Here is a 23,921-nt window from a genome sequence, read left to right on the forward strand (position 1 = left end):
TCCCATTCGAGGGCCAGTGTCACCCCACTGTGCAAAAAAAAAAAAAAAAAAAAAAAAACATTCCTACTCTCCCACTGCCGCCTCATCCACCTACATCCGTGACCCCGTCCGATAAGCTTGGAGTTCATCCCTTTCACTGATTAGTTTGCCGGCAGATTGAATGCCCGTGTGTCACTCTGTTGGCTCTACCTGTGTGTAGCTGGTTCAGCGGGTGGCTGCTACACTGTCCACCATGACACTGAAATCATCATTTATTCTCCGCTTGCCCAGCAAAAGCTGAATTTATGGCAAGTAGATGCCATCTTTGGGTAGTTTATATTCCAGAAAAATGCAGGTGCTGAGATGCAATGCTAATATAATACTACACACATAACCTGCTCAATTTATTCTATTGGATTTATACTCCTGCCAGGTCATTAATAAGTTCTCTGGTGAAATTCACTGTCCTCCTGTATAAAGTGTGTGTATATGTGTGCATTCGCATGTTTTTATTTGTTGCCTTGTGTGTTATTTATGGCACAAACTGGAGCCACAGGACTGTGAAATAATAAGCACAAGAGGGATTTCACGCCTTTTTCCTTGCTGGAAAGATATGTTTTCTCACAGTCTCCCCCCAACAAACTTTGTTTACTTCCATGCCTGCAACAGCCTATATATTTCCTGCAAAGCGCCATACAATTAAAAGGTGCCATTACGTATGGGTTCCCACGGGTATAGTGCATTCAGGTTTACTTATGTTACACCTCTGGCCTTTTTATCGTGGTTATCAATGGCAAGCTGTGCATCATTAGAAAAAGACAAACAGCCTTGTTTCTTTCTGGGGGGGGGCAGGCAGAAAATCAATGCTCAGTTTCCCATGAGCACCTAATTAGCCGGACACTTGTGAGCTGTTAAAACACAGGCAAGATCTCTTTGTCCGCCGGGTCGATAGGATGAAATGCACGAGAGACACCTTCATTGCAGATAAAGTGTCAGAGAGGTGAGGAGTAAACACACAAGTGACACTTATGGTCTAGCACGTCTCACACCTACTATATGCTTTGGTAGAGCTGGGATTTCAACTTGGGTTGACTCGCAGACATCTGACACCGAGGGCAAGGAAATGGGCTTTCTTATCTCGTGTAAATGCCTCCAATGATTTTTGATACACAGTCCACCGATAGCTTTGTTGCTTATGTGATTTTTTTTTTTTTTTGCACAGAGAATTTCTTTCACGTCCACAGTTAAAAGGTTCCAAAAGTCGTCCACTTTGGAGTTCAGTAATAGCATAATGGCAGAAATAACACAAACATAACTAATGCATGTGTGCGTTATGTGGAGCGTGGCTTGCAATGTTTGTAGGATATTTAACTTGCATTCAAAGAAAGCTGTACCTAACCGAGGCACACAGTACCGTTAATATGTCAACAGCAGTGCTCAGTTCCAATGCCGTATACATCTCCAATCTACACACAGTCTCTCGGTCCTCTCCACACCCACGCAACACTTCCTTATTCTCCTCCATTCATACTCATGCATTCACAGAAATTCAAAAACACAAGCATATGTTAAAATGGCAAAAATAGTAACGCAATAATTACTTTCTCTGGTATAGCCAATTACATTTATGAGGGAATAATCCTGTTACATGGCTGCACGGTGGACAAGTGGTTAGCGCAGGCCACACAGCTAGGAGACCCAGGTTTGATTCCCCCCTTGGGAAATTCAAAAACATGCCAGGTTAATTGTTGACTCCAAATTGTCCATAGGTATGAATGTGAGTGTGAATGGTTGTTTGTCTATATGTGCCCTGTGATTGGCTGGCCACCAGTCTACAGTGTACCCCGCCTCTTGCACGAAGACAGCTGGGATAGGCTCCAGCATGCCCGCGACCCTTATGAGGATAAGCAATACAGAAAATGAATGAATAATCCTGTTACTAATTCAATTACGCATTTAGGAAAGTAAATGATACTTATAAGTCTGAACAACAATTTTGCAGGCTGTTGTTGTTTGTTTATGTTCTGTTAGCATGTTAAACAAGTGGAGTTTATATGCATTGTTATCATACTTTATAGTTGCATTGAAAAAGCATTCAGTGAAAAAGCATTGTACTGATACTGACCAATACTTGCTTCATAATGCTGATTAGCGCCACCCTTGATCAGAACACACCTATGATTTCGTCCAACTTTGGACGTTCCATTTCTATTTTTGGATTTCTCTTAGTAAGAGAGAGTGTAAATGCAGTCATTATTGATGACAAGAAAGGTAAATATAGGTATTTAAGTGTAAAGGACCCTGTACAAAAAGGTCCAGACGTGATTCAAGCTGGCATCGTCTCATGGAACAAGTGTTGAATATGTATTTATAACTTGAGTGCCATGCGCAAGGCATTCTTCTAAAATGGTTCTGACTCAATTGGTCTCTCAGCGGAAACATTCAATAAAAAAGAGAAGAGGTGGAAAGGAAAAAAAAAACACCATAAAAATGTCGAATCCTATTCTGTAACCTGTCAGAGTGACACTCGCCAACTTCCACTATAGACAAGGTGGCAGTACAGACGCAGATAGACAGCAGGGAATAAAAGGGCCTTCTCATGGCAAACTTTCTGCAAATGTCAGCCTTTCAAGCTGTTGAGAAGACCTATTTCATATCTATTACAGCAGGCATTCTGTGTCCGATATTTCCGATTTCAGCCCTGCAAATCCTCTGCCAATCTTCTGCCCTTAAGAATCTCTGCCAGACCTGATGCATTATTCCTCCTACCTCTTCTCTCTCTCCCCCCTTTTTTTGATGTGACAGAACAAACCGCGACCTATTAGGATTAAGGCTTTGAAAAGATCTTTGAAGCCGTTCAAGGTTCCTTTAAACTGGGGAATGACAATATAAGCTGTGCGGCAGCAGATGCCAAATGGAGTGATTGCTAGTGCTCCTCTGGGAGGTCTGCTGTCACAAAACGTCCAGACATACAAACACTCACTACTGTGCATCCACCCTTCACCAAAATGCTAAAGTTGTTTTTAACAGCGACCAGTCCAGGGTGTACCCCGCCTCTCGCCCGAAGACAACGGGGATAGGCTCCAGCATACCCGCGACCACTGTGTTTGTTCCATCAAGCATTGAGATCTTGCAGTTGTTCGTCGGTTCTTGAACACACCATAAGTACTGTGAGATGTGCTAGCCTGTGGCTCCATCATACTTATACATGTTTTAATTTAACATCCATCCATCTATTTTCTATGCTGCTTTATCATCATTAGGGTTTCGGGTATGCTGGAGCCTATCCCAGCTGACTTTGCGGCGAGTGGCGGCGTACACCCTGGACTTTAACATTCAGTCATTTGTTCATTTTTTATATGGCTTATCCTCACGAGGGTCGCAGGAATGCTGGAGCCTATCCCAGCTGTCTTTGGGCGAGAGGCGGGATACACCCTGGACTTTAACATTCATTCATTTTTTATACCGCTTATTCTCACTAGGGTCGCATGAATGCTGGAGCCTATCCCAGCTGACTTGGGGCGAGAGGCGGGGTACACCCTGGACCTTAACATTCATTCATTTTCTATACCGCTTATCCACACTAGGGTTGCAGGAATGCTGGAGCCTATCCCAGCTGACTTTGGGGTGAGAGGCAGTGTACACCCTGGACTTTAACCTTCATTCATTCGTTTTCTATACCGCTTATCCACACTAGGGTTGCATGAATGCTGGAGCCTATCCCAGATGACTTGGGGCGAGAGGCGGGGTACACCCTGGACCTTAACATTCATTCATTTTCTATACCGCTTATCCACACTAGGGTCGCAGGAATGCTGGAGCCTATCCCAGCTGACTTTGGGGCGAGTGGCGGTGTACACCATCGACTTTAACATTCATTAATTTGTTCGTTTTCTAAACCGCTTATCCACACTAGGGCCGCGGGAATGCTGGAGCCTATCCCAGCTGTCTTTGGGCGCGAGGCGGGGTACACCCTGGACTTTAACATTCATTCATTTTCTATACCGCTTATTCTCACTAGGGTCGCATGGATGCTGGAGCCTATCCCAGCTGACTTTGAGGCAAGAGGCAGGGTACACCCTGGACTTTAACCTTCATTCATTCGTTTGTTTTCCATACCGCTTATTCTCACTAGGGTCACAGGAGTGCTGGAGCCTATCCCAGCTGACTTTGGGGCGAGAGGCGGGATACACCCTGGACTTTAACATTCATTCATTCATTCATTCATTTTGTATACGGCTTATTCTCACTAGGGTTGCAGGAATGCTGGTGCCTATCCCAGCTGACTTTGGGGCGAGATGCGGGGTACACCCTGGACTGGTCGCCAGCCAATCACAGGGCACATATAGACAAACAACCATTCACACTCACATTCATACCTATGGACAATTTGGAGTCGCCAATTAACCTAGCATAACCGTGCAAGACTTTAACATGCGTTTTAATAATTTTACAAAGCATTTTTAGGGCTTAAACGTTGATTGTGCGTTTGGAAAATAGCTTGATAGCTTCCATCGCTAGTGGACAATGGCGATGGAACAGATCTAATAACTACCAAGGGTTTGTTAGCCCTTTATTGACTTGGCTTCATTAGCTTCTAATTACGTCTTTGTGGATGAACGAATGTGGAACAAAGTAGTACATTACAACATGCGAAGCGAGGAGCCAAGGAGCATCCTTACTGCTACTTTAAGTGTCTCTCTGTTTCCAGTTGCACAGTCGCATCAGGAGCATCACCAGAAAGCTGAAATGTGAAGGACGGGCATAAACACGGAATGATGTGCGCTCGCATGAAAGAGAGCGCTGTCATCACCCACTTTTGTGCTTAACGATGTCTGTGTCATGGAGTGCATGCCAATGTCTCTCTAAAACACAATGATACGCTGCGGGAGCGGTTTATCCGAAAATTAAATGAGTTCAAGGTTTCTCGCTTTGCGGCATGACGATCCTCCAAAGAATTTTCATTTTATCTTTGTACAACTCGTCACCATTGACAGCACATCTGATGATAGTGGAATGATGGAATTTGGCAGTGATGCAGAGGAGAGCAAATGAAGTAGAAATGGCATTGTGAACGTCGCGTATACACTTTGCTTCAGTCACACAGACGTGTCAGAGTGCAAATATCATTACTATGCATTGCCCGCAATCAAAAAAGAATTTAGCTTACTTTTATCTATCATCAGTTTGAATATCGCTTATCGCGGCTGCCTCGCCTCCCCGAGGTAAGAAAGGACACACGCAAGAGATATCAAATATTCAAAATGGGTGATTCCTGGAGAGATTTATCATAGTAAATTGCACAGGCGATCCTATTTAGATATTCAGCGCCTGTTTTGCGTGGTGTCTGGGTGGGGGGGAATGGGGGTTTAACGTGCCCCGGTGTGAGATGTCACTGAGAGACAGTCACTACAGATAGCCGCCGTGGGGTGAAACGAAGCCACAGGGCACTCAGGGTGAGGCTTCTCATTACACAGGCAAGAGAGACAAGTTCTCAGGGAGCTGCCACCATAGAGCACATATTGATCTGCCATTGCATCTTATCTTTAAGACTCTAGATTAAAATGCTCAACATTGGCTCTCCCTGCCACACTGAAAGCCTTTCTATATCCACGAGTGGAGGAGCCCTAATCTCCCCATGAAGTAGTAGAAGCCTATCACTGAGGGAAACATATGCTTCTCTATATTGGGAGTACAACATGACAATTCATTTAAATACGTTTTTTACATCTTTTTAGCTACTAGTGGTGTGATGATAGCGTTCAACTGCTTTGGTTAATTAGTTTAGGGCGACACAATTTTGATGACCAAAAACCAGGACGGCTGCACGGCAGACGAGTGGTTAGCGCGCAGGCCTTACAGCTAGGAGACCCGGGTTCAATTCCACCCTCTCTGTGTGGAGTTTGCATGTTCCCCCGGTGCATGCGTGGGGTTTCTCCGGGTACTCCGGTTTCCTCCCACATTCCAAAAACATGCTAGGTTAATTGGCCACTCCAAATTGTCCATAGGTATGAATGTGAGTGTGAATGGTTGTTTGTCTATATGTGCCCTGTGATTGGCTGGCGACCAGTCCAGGGTGTACCCCGCCTCTCGCATGAAGACAGTTGGGATAGGCTCCAGCACCCCCGTGACCCTAGTGAGGAAACGCAATAGAAAATGAATGAATGAATGTATATTAAATCAAACATTATTTTTAATTAATCTTGTGATTAATCACGATTAAAACATTTCCTCCCACATTCCAAAAACATGCTAGGTTAATTGGCGACTCCAAATTGTCCGTAGGTATGAATGTGAGTGTGAATGGTTGTTTGTCTATATGTGCCCTGTGATTGGCTGGCGACCAGTCCAGGGTGTACCCTGCCTCTCGCCCGAAGACAGCTGGGATAGGCTCCAGCACCCCGCGACCCTTGTGAGGATAAGCGGTAGAAAATGAATGAATGAATGAAACAGGAAGCCTCCCCCCCAACCCTTGTCTAGCACAGTCTTGTCAAACGACACATTGAGAGGAGGGGTGGCACCTGTTGGGGGCATCCTAGTGTAGCAAGTCCAGGATGATATTGAACGTGGCTTTGTGGGTGTCAGTCCAAAACAAAGCTGTCAGCCGGGGGGTTCATTCATCTTTGATGTTCATTGATGAGGGAAACCGTTGGGCCTCAACAGGACATTGTTTCCTTTGAGTGGTGCCCATTGATTACCAGAAAGCCACGTTTGTTTTTGGTCTCTGACGGGGCGGAGCTCACTTTAAAAGGGTTAATGGTCCATTTAACCGGGTTCAAAAACACTGTGCTTCGGGAGCCACGCTTTCACCATTTGGCTTGGGGAAGTCTTCCGGTTACGAAACGACCTACGAAAAATAATAGAATACTGTGTGACTGGCATGCATGTATTGTGTGTAGTCCAATTCTGTACTCGCAGTACCAGGTTTGCACCGCTGGGCCGTAATTGGAACGCCAATATAAATGAAATCTTCAAGATGGAACACTCTTAATGCACAAAGTAACCATTCAGGCTCACTCGGAATTTAGAGTGTTAGGTACTAATTGTTGTTTATTCATTATTACACAAGATGTGATGTGATATTACGTTGAGAGAAGTATTAGTAGAGGTCGGTATTGATAAGGGTATTGGAATATCGGATATTGATATTTGATATTGATTGATATTGAGCCACAGCCCAGGCATACTCATGGAGCCGGTGCCACACCCAAATTTCAGCTTTGTGTTGAACATCACATTGATCTGTATTAGTATATTTGGTTCCATTCATCATTTCAAGGATTGTTTTGACCCAAAAAAAAAACACAACTTCTACTTCTGTGTTTTCCTCTCTTCAGGCTTGGTGACCCGCCCACGCCCCAACACTACCAGCACTTTCTTTGCCCCCCCCAAAAAACCAGAATAGCCTTCATAAAGTGCTATTGTTCGGCTAATCATATCCTCTCCAAGAACTGCATGATGTGACAAGATAAGATATGGACTATTAATGCTCTATCACTTCATCTCAAATTATGAAAATGTGTGAATGCGTGGGGGGGGGGGGTAGTGCTTCCATTTTGTGTATCGCCTTGAAAAGAAAACAGTAATGCTCTTTGTTATCTGCCGCCAATCCTATCAGAATCAGGTTAATTTCGTGGCAAAGATTTCAAAACGTTTTCCTATCGTCTCATCTGTTCATGTCTTTGAGTGCTCTCTGTTTGTAAGGTGTTGAAATTAAATATCATGTCAGATAACGCATCTTACTGATGCATGATCTTGGATAATACGAGCAGAGATGTAAATTAAATTAAACTCTAAATTGCAATGAGTGCACTCTACCGGGAGAATGAAAATCCTTCCAACGTCGTCGATTTGCTTGACCTTATATTCCTCAATGGGCAGTACTGATGCATGGTTAATTATTGTATGCTCAATAATGGCCATCACAGCATACGTATATATATAAATATATATATATATATATATATATATATATAGTTATTATGAATATGTGTCTCTGTCAAGTGCCGGTCAATATTGTGACCAATCAAGGTCTTTCACCAGTTAACTAAGGGTCTGTTTACACAGGGGTCTCAAACTCAGTTTACTTGGGGGCCACTGGAGCTCGGGTCTGGGTGAGACTGGGCCGCATCAGGTTTTCCAAAAAAACACAAAACGCATTTATTAAAAACAAAAAAAATTAAAAAAACTTCTCTTTGGTTCCGATTTTCTACAAGAAAAGCTCTGATAAAACATTCCACTGTTCTCAAATATCTTACTTTTTATTTTTCTTCACTAAATAAGAAAAATAAATAAACAAATCAAGAATAAAGAAAATCAATCAATCAGTAATAAATAAATAAATATAATAATAATAATAAAACGGCAAATAATAAAAACTTGAGAAACCACATATAGTTGGTGGGTAGACAAATTATTTTTTTCAGATTAAAATTAACAAAGCATTATTAGAGCCCTGTAGACATGACAAAACACGACTATAGTCACATTTATACTCTTTTTATTTACAACATATTGCGCAACTGCAGGGTCTTGAGACACATGCTAACTCGCAAACTAGAGAGCTAGCGACCTAAACGGTAGCCTTCAAGTTATTTCCTTTAAACTTAAATAGCCATAAAAACTTACCACTTCCACACAGATAGCAAGGATAACTATTAACAGTTATTTAACCTTTAACATGAACATTAATCAAACGTAATAATTTTTTTCTGGGTACATGATACCATACAGCATCCATATCAAACTTGCGTGGGCCGCACTAAGATTAAACTTTCATATCAAGGCGGGGGCCTCAAACTAGTGTCCTGCGGGCCACATTTGGCCTGCGGGCCGCATGTTTGAGACCCCTGGTTTACACCTTTTTAAAGTGGCAGAAGTAAAACCTCTCCTAAGTTGTCTTTCTTTTTCCGTCCTGATTGTTTCCCAGCTTGATTCTTAAATGATAGGCTCATATAGTATGTCTCGGATTTTGTTTATGTTGCACCCGCGTTGCTCAGCTGCCTCTTTAAGTGCGAGGAGATATGCAAGAGCAATCATATATTGCTATGGCTTGTGAATCAGAGAGGCAGTTTTTCACTCCTCATTTGTGGTTCAATTGCCAGAGTGTGTATTGCCTGTTTTGGCGGAAAGAAAATAGATGGCTTTGTCACTCAGTATGCATAAACTGCTCATCTGTTTGTTGTACACTGTCAACCCAAATGATAGCAATTCCATTGTGTCATGAGAAAGCTGCTGAATAGTCGTCTTCATGAAAGGGATAGTTTGTCCATTCTTCAGACGTTATCTGGAAGTTTCATTCTGAAACCCCCTTGACGTGTTTTGAACAAATATTATCGTAGGAGACCGTGTTCGCTCTTATTCAGTACAGGTAATTATGAGCAGCTCCTTGAACATTAATGGCACGGCGCAGGAAACACAAAACAAAATGACAAGCCGACGACGTATACGCAGGGCAACTGCATCTACATTGTTCCACACTTGAACCAAGCGTATATTTCTATCACTCCGCCAGAGAATAACATCCTGTTTTGCGCAGAGGAGGTGTGTCTTAGCTTGTCGAGAGAGAGAGAGAGACAGCGAGACAGACAGAGGAGGTTGTCTTTTGTTCACTCCTCTCTCTCTAACTGGTAGTGTTTGACTTCCACCAGCCAGGAGTGGGTAATTCCGGAGCCCTGTGTGAGGTTGTTAGATCACTGAGGCCCAAGACAGCACCGTTCTTTGCAGACCCTTGACAGCAAATATGTGGTAATGATATTGTCTCCTGCTGGGTAATAACACACAATTCAGCCTGCCACATACTGCAGACGCTTGGGGGTGGGGGGAATAGAGGGCAGAGTGAAAAAAAAAAAGAAATTATAGTGAAGTACTGCAGAAAATGACAAGAGAAATGTCTTCATCGTCAAGTTGTTCCCGCTGCAGGTCTATGGAGTGGAAACAAATGTTTTATTCATGAGGACACAAAAAAGAATGGCCTCTTAGGACAGGTATGAGCTGATCGGTGAATTTATTTATATTTTATTATCCGTTTGCCTGGATATACCTCAAAATTCATTGTAAAATTCTGAATTCTACCAAAATTTGAGGAGAAAATAATGGGTCAAAGCCTGGATTTTTGACGTATGTAAATCTCAAGTGATATTGGTTCAATATGCAACAAAAGGTGAACTCTGTGTGTTTTATTTGGACTATATAGACTAATAATAATAGACTATATAATAAACATATTGAAATACAAGTGATATGTAGTATTCTGGTACCTACGGAGGTGGCAGTAATGACAAAACAAAACATGAAGACATGACTTTACATGACATTACCTTAAGTCAGCCATGGCATGTCCGACACGATGGAGTGAAAAAAGTGCTCCTCCCATTCTGTGTGGAAGTGGTTACCTCGCTGGCTTGTTAGCGGCCATCTCTGCAGCATAAGAGTTGTGTAATATGGAAAGGTTACTATTGGGGTGCTATTTCTGGAGTGGGTGCTGGAGCCTATCCCAGCTGACTTCGGGCGAGAGGTGGGGTACACCCTGGACTGCCAGCCAATCACAGGGCACATATAGACAAACAACCATTCACACTCACATAACTACGCAAATATTAAATGTATTAAAAGGGCTGCATGGTGTACAAGTTATTAGTGCGTAGGCCCCACAGCTAGAAGACCCTGGTTCGATTCCCCGCTCTGGCATCTCTGTGTGGAGTTTGCATGTTCTACCCGAGTTTTCTCCGGGTACTACGGTTTCCTCCCACATTCCAAAAACATGCTAGGCGACTCCAAATTGTCCATAGGTATGAATGTGAGTTGGCTGGCAACCCATCCAGGGTGTACCCCACCTCCAGCATGCCATGAATTTCTCATACCAATTTTTCAGCCAACATTAATGGACATCAAAAAAATGAGATGCATCTAACTTAACTTAACGTCCATAGGTCATTAAATCAAGACTATTTAAAGAGTATTTACTTTAAAGATATTCCGTTCTATTATGTGTACAACTTCTGTTTTACAATTAGTAGTGTAAATGAGAATTACTGAATTTGTTTTGGCTAAAATGCCTAAAAAAAAGTCCTACCCAAGTAAATGTTAAGCTGTCCTTGAACCATAGCAGCAGAGGCATGGCTTTGGGTGTTTTTGAAAGCTAAGAAGTTTTTTTTTCCTCCTCAGCAATAAGAATGTGTCTTAAGTGGTACTGACACTGAGGAATAAGAGTTGAATACACTGAAAAGGAAGGTTGACCTGTATTTTTTGCCCGGAAACATGTGTATTCTAAATAAATAGCCTGCTGTTATAGACTGGAAAAGACAAAGGAGCCACAGCTTGAGTCCTTACTTAATCCCATTTCAAATTTGACAATAAAACAGTTTAAATTTAGGAGAAAATCTAAAATCACGCTTGGGTATTTTAGTCCTACATGTTTAGTAGTTTTCCAGAGAACGACAAAAGCCAACAAATAAAACAATAAAGTGGCCACACAAGGCCCTGCATAATTAGTGTTGTGTCCTCAGCATTTTCCTACCATGGAGACCTTGCATTGTTAACCAGACCACACTGGCAGCGTCAACCTTGACCTTTGTGTTGCTCCACTTGGTACTCAGCTTGTAGCTGTCAACACCATCCATCACCGGCCAATCAGGGCCTGGGCTGGGGGGGCGGTCCCCCTGCTGTACTGTGAAATTGTGGCATGTGATCCTTAATGTTGACAAGGCAATGACACAATACATCAAGATTCAGGGGGCGCTCCTCTGAGCTAGTCTATTAGCCCCCTGCTGAGACCCTGGCTAGCTGGACTTATTCCTGGGGATAAGTCGGAATAATAGTGTTACGTCTGCATGCCTCCATAACACTAGCGGTGTCTGATCAGGCTATACGTCGACCAATTTCAGCAAACTAATAATATTTATATTAGCAAAGAATATCAATAGGAAGAACTCAAACAAAATAAAGGACTGCATTCAGGACATTCAGGGGATTTGACTGAAGATCATTCATTCATTCATTCATTCATTTTCTACCGCTTTTCCTCACGAGGGTCGCGGGGGTGCTGGAGCCTATCCCAGCTGACTTTGGGCCGAGAGGCGGGGTACACCCTGGACCTTAACATTCATTCATTCATTTTCTGTACTGCTTATCCTAACTAGGGTCTCAGTACTGCTGGTGCCTATCCCAGCTGACTTTGGGGTGAGAGGCAGGGTACACCCTGGACTTTAACATTCATTCATTTTCTATACCGCTTATCCACACTAGGGTCGCAGGACTGCTGGAGCCTATCCCAGCTGACTTTGGGCCGAGAGGCGGGATACACCCTGGACTTTAACATTCATTCATTAATTTGTTTTCTATACCGCTTATCCACACTAGGGTCGCAGGAATGCTGGAGCCTATCCCAGCTGACTTTGGGGCGTCAGCCAATCACAGGGCACATATAGACAAACAACCATTCACACTCACATTCATAGCTATGGACAATTTGGAGTCGCCAATTAACCTAGCATTCTTGGAATGTGGGAGGAAACCGGAGTACCCGGAGAAAACCCACGCATGCACGGGGAGAACATGCAAACTCCACACAGAGATGGCCAAGGGTGGAATTGAACTTGGGTCTCCTAGCTGTAAGGCCTGTGTGCTAATGCAGCCTCTATATTTTAATAGTGATTAAAACAAGCCAAAGGTAAGGGTTTAATATCGCGATAGTTTGATATACAGATGTCACATTGTCAAATCCCTATTTGGGTGATGTAATTTCCCAGCATGCCCTTTGGTGGCTGACGTTTGGAGTTGGTAATTATTCCCCTTACCTGTTACATGCTGTGCTATCCTATTTCTTGCGTGTGTTAGCACTACGTGTTCTGTTCTGTTCAGTCCCAGGTGTCCCTCACCTCTTGCCTAAAGACAGCTGGGATAGGCTCCAGCTCACCGTTGACCTTTTAAAGGGTGAGCAGCGGAAAATTAAGGAATTCATGAAATGTGATGCACCGCTACAGCACAACAAACCAAAGTACTCACCATCATATGCATCATAGCATACTGTATCATAACAAAAGTCATTCATTCATTCATTCATTTTCTACCGCTGGTATCCCAGCTGTCTTTGGGCGAGAGGCGGGGTACACCCTGGACTGGTCGCCAGCCAATCACAGGGCACATATAGACAAACAACCATTCACACTCACATTCATTAACCTAGCATGTTTTTGGAATGTGGGAGGAAACCCGGAGAAAACCCACGCATGCACGGGGAGAACATGCAAACTCCACACAGAGATGGCCGAGGGTGGAATCGAACCCTGGTCCTCCTAGCTGTGAGGTCTGCGCGCTAACCACACGACCACCGTGCCGCCTAACAAAAGTCATACTACATAGTAATTAGAGTGACTGGTCTGGGTCAACTGCGTAATATTGATATACCAGCAGTGCATTGAAGTACATATTGTATTAGTTAGCTTAGTTTGTGTAAATGTTGACTTCAGCTGGTGTTTCCGAGGTGTGCAGGATGTTTTTTTTTTTTTTTACTTTGAGAAGAGGTGTTGTATGTTCCTGAGTGTACCTTCCGTGTCTGTTATTGTGTGCAGTGCTCATGCAGTCAGGTAAGCTTCTCTAATTGCTGTGAGATGCATTAGCACTCAGCCGCCTCTCCCTCTCTCTGCCTGCGCCTTTGTTTTTCCCCCTCAGTGGCAGTCTGCGGGCCAGAAGACAATCAGAGCAGAAGGGTCATTTTCTGCAAGAGCTCACCTCCCTCCTGCAAGCAACGTCCCTGACAGCCTCACGCTCGGCGGGAGCCCTAAATTAACACTTGACGTCTGCAAGGCTCAGCCCTGATGAGGCTGCAGAGAGACAAAATGTCAGAAAACAAACACTCTATCATTTTTGCTTCATTTCCTCCGACACTGGAGAAACACTCACCTGGAGGGCTGGAGGGGGGGATGTGGTGACACTCAGCTTTATCTGTTGCTGTGGATCTGCTGCCTTTGGGCAGAGGAGAGCAATTGTGATGAATAAGGAGGGGTGTTGAGTAGAAACCGCTAATTGTGTAATTGCCATGACTGTCTTCTGATTTAACCTCTTTCGGGGAAAAATATACATTTTTTTAATCAATAAGAAACAAGACCATGAGTTCACAATGTACATGTACATGACAAAAATCCATTTTGTTCCAGATTCTCAGTTCTCGATGCAAACTGTAGCCCTCCTAAAAACCGATATAGCCGATATAAATGTTTTAATCGTGATTAATCACAAGATTAATTAAAAATAATGTTTGATTTAATATACATTCATTCATTCATTTTCTATCGCGTATCCTCACGAGGGTCGTGGGGGTGCTGGAGCCTATCCCAGCTGAGTTTGGGGTGAGAGGCAGGGTACACCCTGGACTTTAACATTCATTCATTTTCTATACCGCTTATCCACACTAGGGTCCCATGATGTCACTTCCTGTGACATTGTCTGATCTTGGCTGATTGGCATGAGAAAGTCACATGACTCTGTTGCCTTGCTGAGACATGGGGAAACCCTGTTTTTTAAGTTGCCATATATGGTTACTTGCAGTATAAAGGGTTAAGAACCACATCCATGACGTTGTAATGACCGTAGAGCTATTCTCCTCAACATGAGACAATATACCATCCAATTGATTTTGTAACTCTTATTATAGAGTCAAACTACTAAATTTGTTGGCTTTGAAAAACATTATTTTTTGTACACATAAAAAACCGTCATAATTATTCTTTAGTTGTTATAAGCATGGCACTAGGACTCAAAGATGTAGTGTTTATGATACGATTTGAAGCCTACTTCACACAGGGTGCCCCCCGGCGAGTTTGGAAAAGCACCAACATCTATTTTATTATCTGCTCTATCTCTGTGTAGAGTTTATTTGTTTACAGGAGAGGGACTGGAGGTTTGGTGATCTGAGCAAATTGCAGTAGAAAGTACTTCAGATGGCAATGACTGTAATTAGTGTGCTCTTAAATATGGAACGCTCTCCTCATGTTTTTGTTTATATGGGGCAGCTGATCTGTGACTCGGCGCGGGGGCGTCCCACAGGCAGGTTAAAATCACTTGTCATGCCAGAGATCATCATTATGAGCTTCCAATTGTCCGTGGTGAGGAAGAATTCACACAGCACACGCAGGGCCGACACTCTTTACACTGTCCTGTGATGTAGGTTTGTGGATACTTTTGTTTTTCGGAGTGGATCACGTAAACATGTCACTCTGATTATGAGGACATGATCCCTCATCTTATCTTATCTTAATCTACACTGAATCATACTGTGAGCCTGATCTACTAAAGGTTTACATTGATAAAACCTGATAGCATGTGCAAAACTGATCTACTAAGAGGATGTAGATGTCAAATTAGCAGATTAGCACTGCTAAACCATTTGCATATACAAATAGAATGTGATTTAGCATACCTGAAACCAGTTTGCGATTGGTTTTAGTCTGGATTTCACTTGGTTATGCAGCTATCTAACAAATATTTTTTTGCTAAATACGTACATTTTCAACATGATGAGGCTCATAATCTACTAAATCTACTTTACTCAGTAAAACACGTACTATATATTAAATGACAAAGTACACAGATATTGCATTATTATGGTGATGTGATGTTTGCACTGGAGTTCACAAGTGTGTTTATTTGCGTCCTCCACCAAGACCTTGTTTTTTTTTTTTTTTTTACACCTGCTCTCCCAAACTCCATGGTGACAACCAGCACCAGGATCCTCATTTAAACTCCCACGAATAGCTTTTTTTTATTTTTTATTTTGCTGATGTAATTCCGCTCTCGTTATTTGGGATCATAATAGATCAAGGCCATGTATGTTCCATGATGACACTTATTAAGTCAAATCAATTTAACTTAGTGAGCTCAGTCAGTATGTGATTGTATTTCACAAAGTCCAGGTAAATTAAAATTCTGATTAAATTCAGTATCGCCTGCGTCGGCATCTCCATTACATGTCATGAAACAATTGAGATGTTATCATGAATTAAAGTGGTGGACCTAATTTAAAAAATGCGAATCAGCGCAATGAAACAATTAACCGTCACAGTAGCTGTGAAATACAATTGATCAAACTGGTAACCGGATTCAGGAGCAGGAAATGCCGGACTAAAGAGTTCTTGAGAAAGATGGAGAGGCTGGTGAAGAGGAGCCACGAAAGGAGCAAAGAGGAAACAGGAAGTTGGGACACATTGAATACAGGGTGCCATGGTAATCAGGTGACAGTGTGACAAAGTTGTGCTTGTTAAAATGGAAATCTTCCAGGAGTCCCCCCCCCCTCCGCCTCCCTTTCCCAATGAGTCCATAGAGCATTGCAAACGCTAAGCTCCGGCATGTGAAGTGGCAACACTTGAGATGGTGGAAGTGACAACATCTTAACATAAGCTGGAGGGCGAGGGAGAGTGAACGTCACTGCAAACCCCCAACCAACTTCTCATCATCTTTGCTTTCGTCACTTTCTCTGGGTCACCCGTCTCACCCGTCTCACCCGCCCTTACCCAGAAGAGCACACAGCAACCCTGATATCCCACAATGTAAAATACTTCCATGTCAGATGAGGGTCCCTGCAATGATTCCCAAAGGAATCTGTTGGTGTTTCACTGTCCATCCACTTTGAGCTATAGGTGGCTCCAAGCAGAACTGGATGCATGTAATCCGTCCAAATCCAGCCTCTTCCGAGGAGTGTTAAACCAGGAATGTTCTGTGCGGGTCACTGGATTAGACAGAATTCATGGTGGTAGCTTGGCTTGAGAGGTGGAATTAGAGGAGTATGGAAAAAGGGAGAGGAGTCTCAACTTGGTTTTGTATTAAAATGAGCTAACCAGGTGGTCTCCCTACCCAAAAATGGACACAGTGTGTCAAGTAATCTGAAAAGCCCCCGGGTGTTTGTCCCTCATTGGACAGAGGCCTGGTAAAAAGAGAGAGCGAGGGAGTGAAAGAAAGAGGGAGAAGGGTGGGATGGAGGCCGGCCATTGAGGTCTCAGTGAAATGTCTGTCAGGCTTGGTTTACCACAATCACAGTAGTGATTAGCCCCCTTTTGATGACAGGTTTAGTTTTCTGTCCATTGGCAAGAAAGTGAGAATGGACAAGGGGGTGGTGGGTGGGGGGGTGGGTGTTTCAGGGAGTGGGGTTACTTTACTTTGGGAGACTTTGGGGGTGGGCGTTTACACACTGTTGCAAGAAAAAGGGTGGGGTTAGGATGGGGGGAGTTAAGGAAGGAGGAGGGGGGGCGGGTGTATTAATGTCGTGTACCGGGGAGCTCCTACGTAATTTCCCAGCGGGTCGTGGGGTCAGGTTTGTATTTAGTTAGTGGTAATGATCTCGTTAGGGATCTGAATGGACCACCGTCTAAGCCCATTGAGAGGAGCGAGTGTGTCTCCCCATCCCCCACCTCTGCCTGCCTTGTGTGGGCTTACACAGCCCGTGAACTGTGATTAATGGACTTCCAGGGCTTAATAACTTGCAAAACAGTATTAAACAAGGGAGGCCCCGGGACAATCGAAGAGGCTACCCAGGCGGAGTAGGAGGTGGCTGTAAACAGCGCCCGGCAACAATTGCAATGCATGGAATTAACTGAAACGGGCCACTCACAATGCTACAGCTGGCTAGTGGCGGGGAGCCAGGCCTGGGAGAAAAAGCTTCACTGATGCTTCCAGGTGGCCCAGAGCTGGCCCGGTCTTTTCAGTTTTGTAAGTGTTAAAAAATAGAAGGGGAGAAAGGCTACATTTGTGATGGGGAGACAGTGAGAGGAAGCCATTGAGAAGAGACAAGAAAGAGATTAAAGAGCACAGAAGAGTGATAAGCAGATAATGGGGGAACACATTCAATGGAACAAGTAATCCTTGACATGCAAGCACAAATATGAAGCCTTTTGTCTCTTGTCTCTAATTCAAGCTTGAATTTGCACTGTGGCAAAAACTAGAAGGAGCAATCCACATAAATAAGTACACAGACAGATAAAACACACTCATGGGTCTAAGTGCACACCAATAACATTTCATCACCCCTTCCGCCTGCATGGTGGATTCTTTTTTTTCCCACCCATGTGCCCTCTTGTGTTCAAACAGCATGGAGTCATGATGTGTTCAGACCACCCTCCACTTTACTCTTGTATAGCCTTTTATTTTTATACACGCACCAATTTGCACTGATGTTGTGCATCTTGGACACACACACGCACACAGACAAAAAAAAAAGGGAAATGCTTTACTGTTTTGCCTTGAATGTGCAATTAGGAGTAACATGTTTGCTAGTCTGTGGCCGAGTGGTTAGCATTTAAGCCACACAGTCAGGAGATCCGGAAAACTTGGGTTCAATTATAAATTAATTCATTCATTTATTTTCTACCGCTTTTCCACACAAGGGTCGCGGGGGTGCTGGATCCTATCCCAGCTGTCTTCGGGCGAGAGGCAGGGTACACACTGGACTGGTCGCCAGCCAATCACAGGGCACATATAGACAAACAACCATTCACACTCACATTCACACCTATGGACAATTTGGAGTCGCCAATTAACCTAGCATGTTTTTGGAATGTGGGAGGAAACCGGAGTACCTGGAGAAAACCCACGCATGCACGGGGAGAACATGCAAACTCCACACAGAGATAGCCGAGGGTGGAATTGAACCCTGGTCAGCGCGCTAACCACTAGACCGCCATGCCGCCCCGATTATAAATTAAATAATAATAAAAAAAAAAACATGCTAGGCTAAGGAGCGTTCTCCGGTTTCCTCCCACATTCCAAAAACATGCTAGGTTAATTAGCAACTCCAAATTGTCCATAGGTATGAATGTGAGTGTGAATGGTTGTTTGTCTATATGTGTCCTGTGATTGGCTGGCGACCAGTCCAGGGTGTACCCCGCCTCTCGCCCCAAAGACAGCTGGGATAAGCTCCAGCAATCCCCGCGACCCTAGTGAGGATACGTGATAGAAAAAGAATGAATGAATGTATATTAAATCAAACATTATTTTTAATTAATCTTGTGATTAATCATGATTAAAACATTTATATCGGCTGACAGATTTTTAGGAGGGATAAGGTTTGCATCTAGAACTGAGAATCTGGAACAAAATGGATTTTTGGTCGCCCATGAAAGAGTCAAAAAGTCAGTTGGGATAGGCTCCAGCATCCAATGAATGAATTGAACGAATGTTTGCTAGTGTCTGAGAGGAGTGGCTTTAAAAACAATTGGAAAAAAAAATAATTTACCATTATGTTTGCAAAATTATGTTACAAAAGTCCCATTTTTATATTCTGTGTATGAATACATACTTGAAGCTAAGCTGTTGGAGTTGTTGGAGTGTTTGTCTTCTCTTAACTATGTCTCATCTCCAAACGTGTGACACGGGGGTCATCCTAATCTTCTTTTTGTGCAGATTAGAGACGACCCTCACAAAAGCTCACTCTGGCATAAGAAGTGCAATATGTCTCCAAAAATATTTGCCCAAACCCTTTACCGAATCAGCAGCTGAGAGGTAATTGAGAACCAGTCTGAGGGTCCCCCTAAGTTGAGGAGAAAGACAATACTAAAATATGCTAATTTGATTTAAAATTCAAAAATGAAAATAATAGCATTTTCAATAATTTTTTAAATAACGGATCAGTGAAAAATATGACTATTTTATCATATTGATGTAATGTGTGTATTATTAAGCCACTCGCGGTCCATGTTGCCGTGTTATCCGTGTATCTGTCGCTCTCTCGGGACAGCAGCTGCTGCTGTCACCCCCTCCCATCCCTATCCAGATTTACACTCTCATGCTTGTGGGAGCAAAGGCGGCCATGGGGGTCTTGGCCCTGACGAGGCCGAGAGGGGATCGACCGCTGCGCTAAGCCTCTGCCTCCCGTGCTCCCTCCCCACCTCATCGCGTCATGAATAATGGAAGAGAAAAATACATTTATCTTTTAATAGCCTCACCCCTCCTCCCCCCCATTCCACCCTCCCTCGGTGAGAGCGTTCAGTCTGGCCCGTATAGCGCCACGGCGCAGGGCTGAGGGTTCTGAACGCCCCACCACAGCCGTGATTGTCTCTGCTCCTTTTGAAGTAAGGTGCTTCTTAGTGTCCTAGAGATGGGTAATCAGGCTTGATTTTGGAAGGGTCGGGTCACCTTCTGAAGGGAGTGTGTGTGTGTGTGTTGGGGTTGAGGGGGGTGTGTTCACCCCCAAGTTCAACTTAGGAGGATTGTGAAAGAATTACTGTAATTTCATCATGGCTGTGTTTGGAATTTAAGACTGGAGTGAAGACTTTGTTCGTGAAACTGTAGCAGTGATGTGTACATCTGGCATAAATCTTATTTTTCATCTTCGTCAATGCAGTTGTTAGTGAGCAAGATGTTGGAGCAAGATGTTGGAGCATCATCCCAGGAAGGACCCATTCAATTTTACTGCAGATGTGAATGAATAATACATTATTTGAAATGATAAAATATATGCACATACAGGAGGTGTGTATGTGTTAGTTGCCAGCCCCCTGAAAATAACATTGGCACATTGCTGGCGAGTTTGTATGGAACAATTTTTATACTGTTTGACTTGAACCTGAAATGAATTACAAATGCATCATTAGGTTAATAAAACGGTTCAATAATTGATTTTTACTGAAAAATAACAAACTATTTTGGGTTCTCAATAAGGGACGAAGTTGTGATGGGAATTTTTCGAGTCTTTTTATTTCAGGCGTTCTCTTTCTGTAAGAAATCTATTTTTTCCACAACAATTTTAAGAAATCTATTTTTTCCACAACAAAGTTTAACTCAATGTGTACTTTTGTTTCTAAACTGATATCATTTTGTTTTCTAAGGGACATTTGGCAACCCTATAGTAACTATGAATGTGTACAATTCGGTTCTGATGTCAACTAGAAATGTAACCTTGAACCTGCCCAGATTTTGTGAGCCACATTTGCATTAATATTTTAGGTCAAGTCGCTGGCGTCAAAATATTATGCAAATATGAGTTTGACACCTCTGGTCTATGGGAAAACATAGTTTAATAAAGAATATTATAGTTATAATAATTCTAGCCAATCATATTTCACTTAGTCCTTTGGAAGAATTGAAGAAAAGTTGTCTAATTTTAAGATAATTTGGATTGTTTTTGCAGTGAAGGACCAGGAATGGATGGATGATGAAAGGACTACAGAGTATCACATTGGACGTTCCATCAACCTTGCATCCTATTGACACAACATCCTAAATTCATCATATATATACGTATATATCTCAACACACACACACACAGAATTTAGGAGAAAGTGTTGTAAATCAGAAGAGTAAAAGTTGTTCCTGGTATGAAAATTGCTTTTTACATTGAAACCGTCAAGGAAAAAACTCCCACTGGCTCCAAAGGCATTAATGCATCTTAATGTGTGAAATAACATCACCTGTCCCTGTTTGACTTGCTTCTTTATCTTCTTTTATCCTTTTTGCTTTGCATCTGCATGCATGCAATCTGAGGAAAGAAGACAAGTGCAGTTGGGTGCCTGAAATATGTTGAGCTGAGGCTCAAACTGCTCAGGCCGCTGCACCTTCAGTGAAATAAACACGGAGAAGGACAGAAGCTACAGCTGGGATGCTATTGCACTGTGTTTTTGGAATGAATTCATTTGAACATGAAATCCTTTCGATTTGCTTTAGGATGAAGTCAGTGTTTAAAAAGGTTGGGTGAGCTGCAAGCAATGGTGCAGGATTTCCATGTTACTGTATATATGAGCATGCTGTGCTTTGTTGGGTTTTCTATAAGAAATAAATGTTGGATGTCGCTTTGTTTGAATAAAACTCACATACAAAATACAAAATTTCAACTTTGAAAAATAATGCACAACACACAATAAAAATAATGAATTGAACTTGTTAGATTTTTTTAATTTCTGTTATTGTTGTATGTATTCTATTTTTAATTAATTATTCGTTATATTTAGCAATTAATTGTTAGATTTGTGTGTATTTATGCATTTTATAAAATTTTATTTTGCTGAAAAATTCAGTAATTCAGTAATCTCTACAGGCTCATAGTGGGGGGGTCAGTATGGTGAATCCGCTTCAATGACTAAAAATAGTTCCTTGACCAATAGAAACCAACACATGACTGCAAACAAAACAAAATAAAGAACAAAATAAAGTGCTCTATTAAAATAGAGCCTATTTTTTTCTTCAAAATTTCTAAATAATAAATTATTGTCACAATTGTCATTTGTGACATGTAAGTCTTTAAGTTGTAATCAGCTTATCATGCAAAAAAAAAACCCTGAAAGAAACAAAACCCTGTCAGAAACACTGAAACTGACATGCCTTTATCAGCCAACAATAACAGGTTGAAGCACACACTTGCCCAACGTGAACTGTCCTCCTCCCCCTCTCCTGACACACACACACACACACACACACCAAACCCCTCTTACCCACCATTCCCCAGCACCCAAAGACTTCAAGCAGCACTGAGCTTGCGTCGCTTGCCCAGTGTTGGGGATGAGGCCTCGCTAGCCGTGGCCGACGACGCTGGGTTCCGGCCAGCATCTCCTCAGCTCCATACTCTCCTCTGCGGAAGACAGAGAGCCTGAAAGCACCATTTATCATCACTTGTGTGGGCAGCATCACCACGGCAACGCTCTGGCTGGCAAATGCCACCGCTGTGAATACTAATGAGGCTCTTGGCAGGCCTGCGTTGGCGTCAGTGGGTCCTGGATTGTACTATATGTGTGTTTGTGTGTGCAGGAGCGAGGGCTTGGCTCTGGGAGGGCTACAGTAGAGGTAAACAGTCCAAAGGAAATCAATTAAGTGTTTCCACAGCGTTTGGCAAGCACGCTAATCTTCGGCAGCACATTTTAAAATAAGGGAGAAATCTGCCTTTAATGCATTCTGCATGACAATAAACAAGCGGCAACAATAAACAGCCGAGCACAGCCAAGCTTGACTAAGTCCTCCAGGCTCGACTTTGAGAAAACACAAGTGATTGTTCCTGACAGTTCTTTGCCCCACCCCCCACTGAAAATAAATTGTTTAGAAAGCTTTATATTATGACAGTCAGAAATAGAAGTAGTGGTTAATGCGTTGCCTGTATGCCATATAGACGAATGCATCCCATAGAGCTCTTTACTGCAACTCCGGCATTTTTTTGTCATATATTTTTGCTGCTTGCACATGGGAAAAGTGGGCAAATGTGGGAATGATGATTGTTGTCCAAGTAAATTATCCACCAAATAATCTGTATCTTAGTAAAATAACGTCTTTATACAGTTAAAGGCACACCCATACGGTCAGAATGGTACAGTCTTAATTGTACCAGTTGATCGTTGAATCAGACTCCTTAGAATTGCCGAAGTCAATAAGTCAACTAAGACGCACTTACTCTACATACGACAGATATCTAAGATGCTTGTGCCGATTTAAACGCTAAACGCTATATAATAAACCGCTAATTATAGGTTATCACATGGTTTGTCTGGTATCAGGCCAGGTATCATGATACTGAGCCTGATACCAGACAAACCATGTGATGATCTTATCATCACATACTATTTAATCATGAGCGTATTATCACGTACTATTTAATCAAATCATTTCAAGAGTGTCCTCCTCATTAATGGTGATAAAACGTTCCATTTCTAATATTTTGTTTGCTATTTTCCCTATTTGTCTTTCGCCGGGAGTGTCAACCGCTGACATGTTGACAGAGCACAGACGGCAGCAAAACAAACGCTGTGTGTTCACGCTTGTGCGCTGTTCTCTGATTGGTTGTTTCACGGGCACGATACCAGTGGACAGCTACGGGGGCTGATACTGGACATGGTTAAACTCTATATTTTATCAGTATCACTGCCCTGGGCTTTGACACAGTATCATTTCGGCCTTTTCCTGTATCATTCATGGGTGGTTTCTAGGGTACAGGGCCAATTAATACTGTAGTATGTGATAATTCCCGGTATAAAACG

The 23,921-nt window shown here is 42.8% G+C and overlaps 2 long non-coding RNA genes across 2 annotated transcripts in view; both read right to left on the reverse strand.

The window, feature by feature from the left end:
• Positions 1 to 9,743: 9,743 nt before the first annotated feature.
• LOC131140488 (uncharacterized) lies at positions 9,744 to 21,443 on the reverse strand. The gene is made up of 5 exons (XR_009132421.1): positions 21,375 to 21,443; positions 13,882 to 13,944; positions 13,526 to 13,802; positions 10,299 to 10,398; positions 9,744 to 9,902 (listed from the first exon to the last, which is right to left on the reverse strand). It is a non-coding gene; the product is annotated as an uncharacterized LOC131140488 (long non-coding RNA).
• A 952-nt stretch (positions 21,444 to 22,395) lies between these two features.
• LOC131140489 (uncharacterized) overlaps positions 22,396 to 23,921 on the reverse strand; it is a 54,048-nt gene continuing 52,522 nt past the window's right edge. The window contains exon 3 of the long non-coding RNA XR_009132422.1: positions 22,396 to 22,528. This is a non-coding gene — a long non-coding RNA (uncharacterized LOC131140489). The remainder of the gene's footprint in view (positions 22,529 to 23,921) is intronic.

This window comes from Doryrhamphus excisus, chromosome 13 (assembly GCF_030265055.1).
Source record: "Doryrhamphus excisus isolate RoL2022-K1 chromosome 13, RoL_Dexc_1.0, whole genome shotgun sequence".
Lineage (NCBI taxonomy): Eukaryota > Metazoa > Chordata > Actinopteri > Syngnathiformes > Syngnathidae > Doryrhamphus > Doryrhamphus excisus.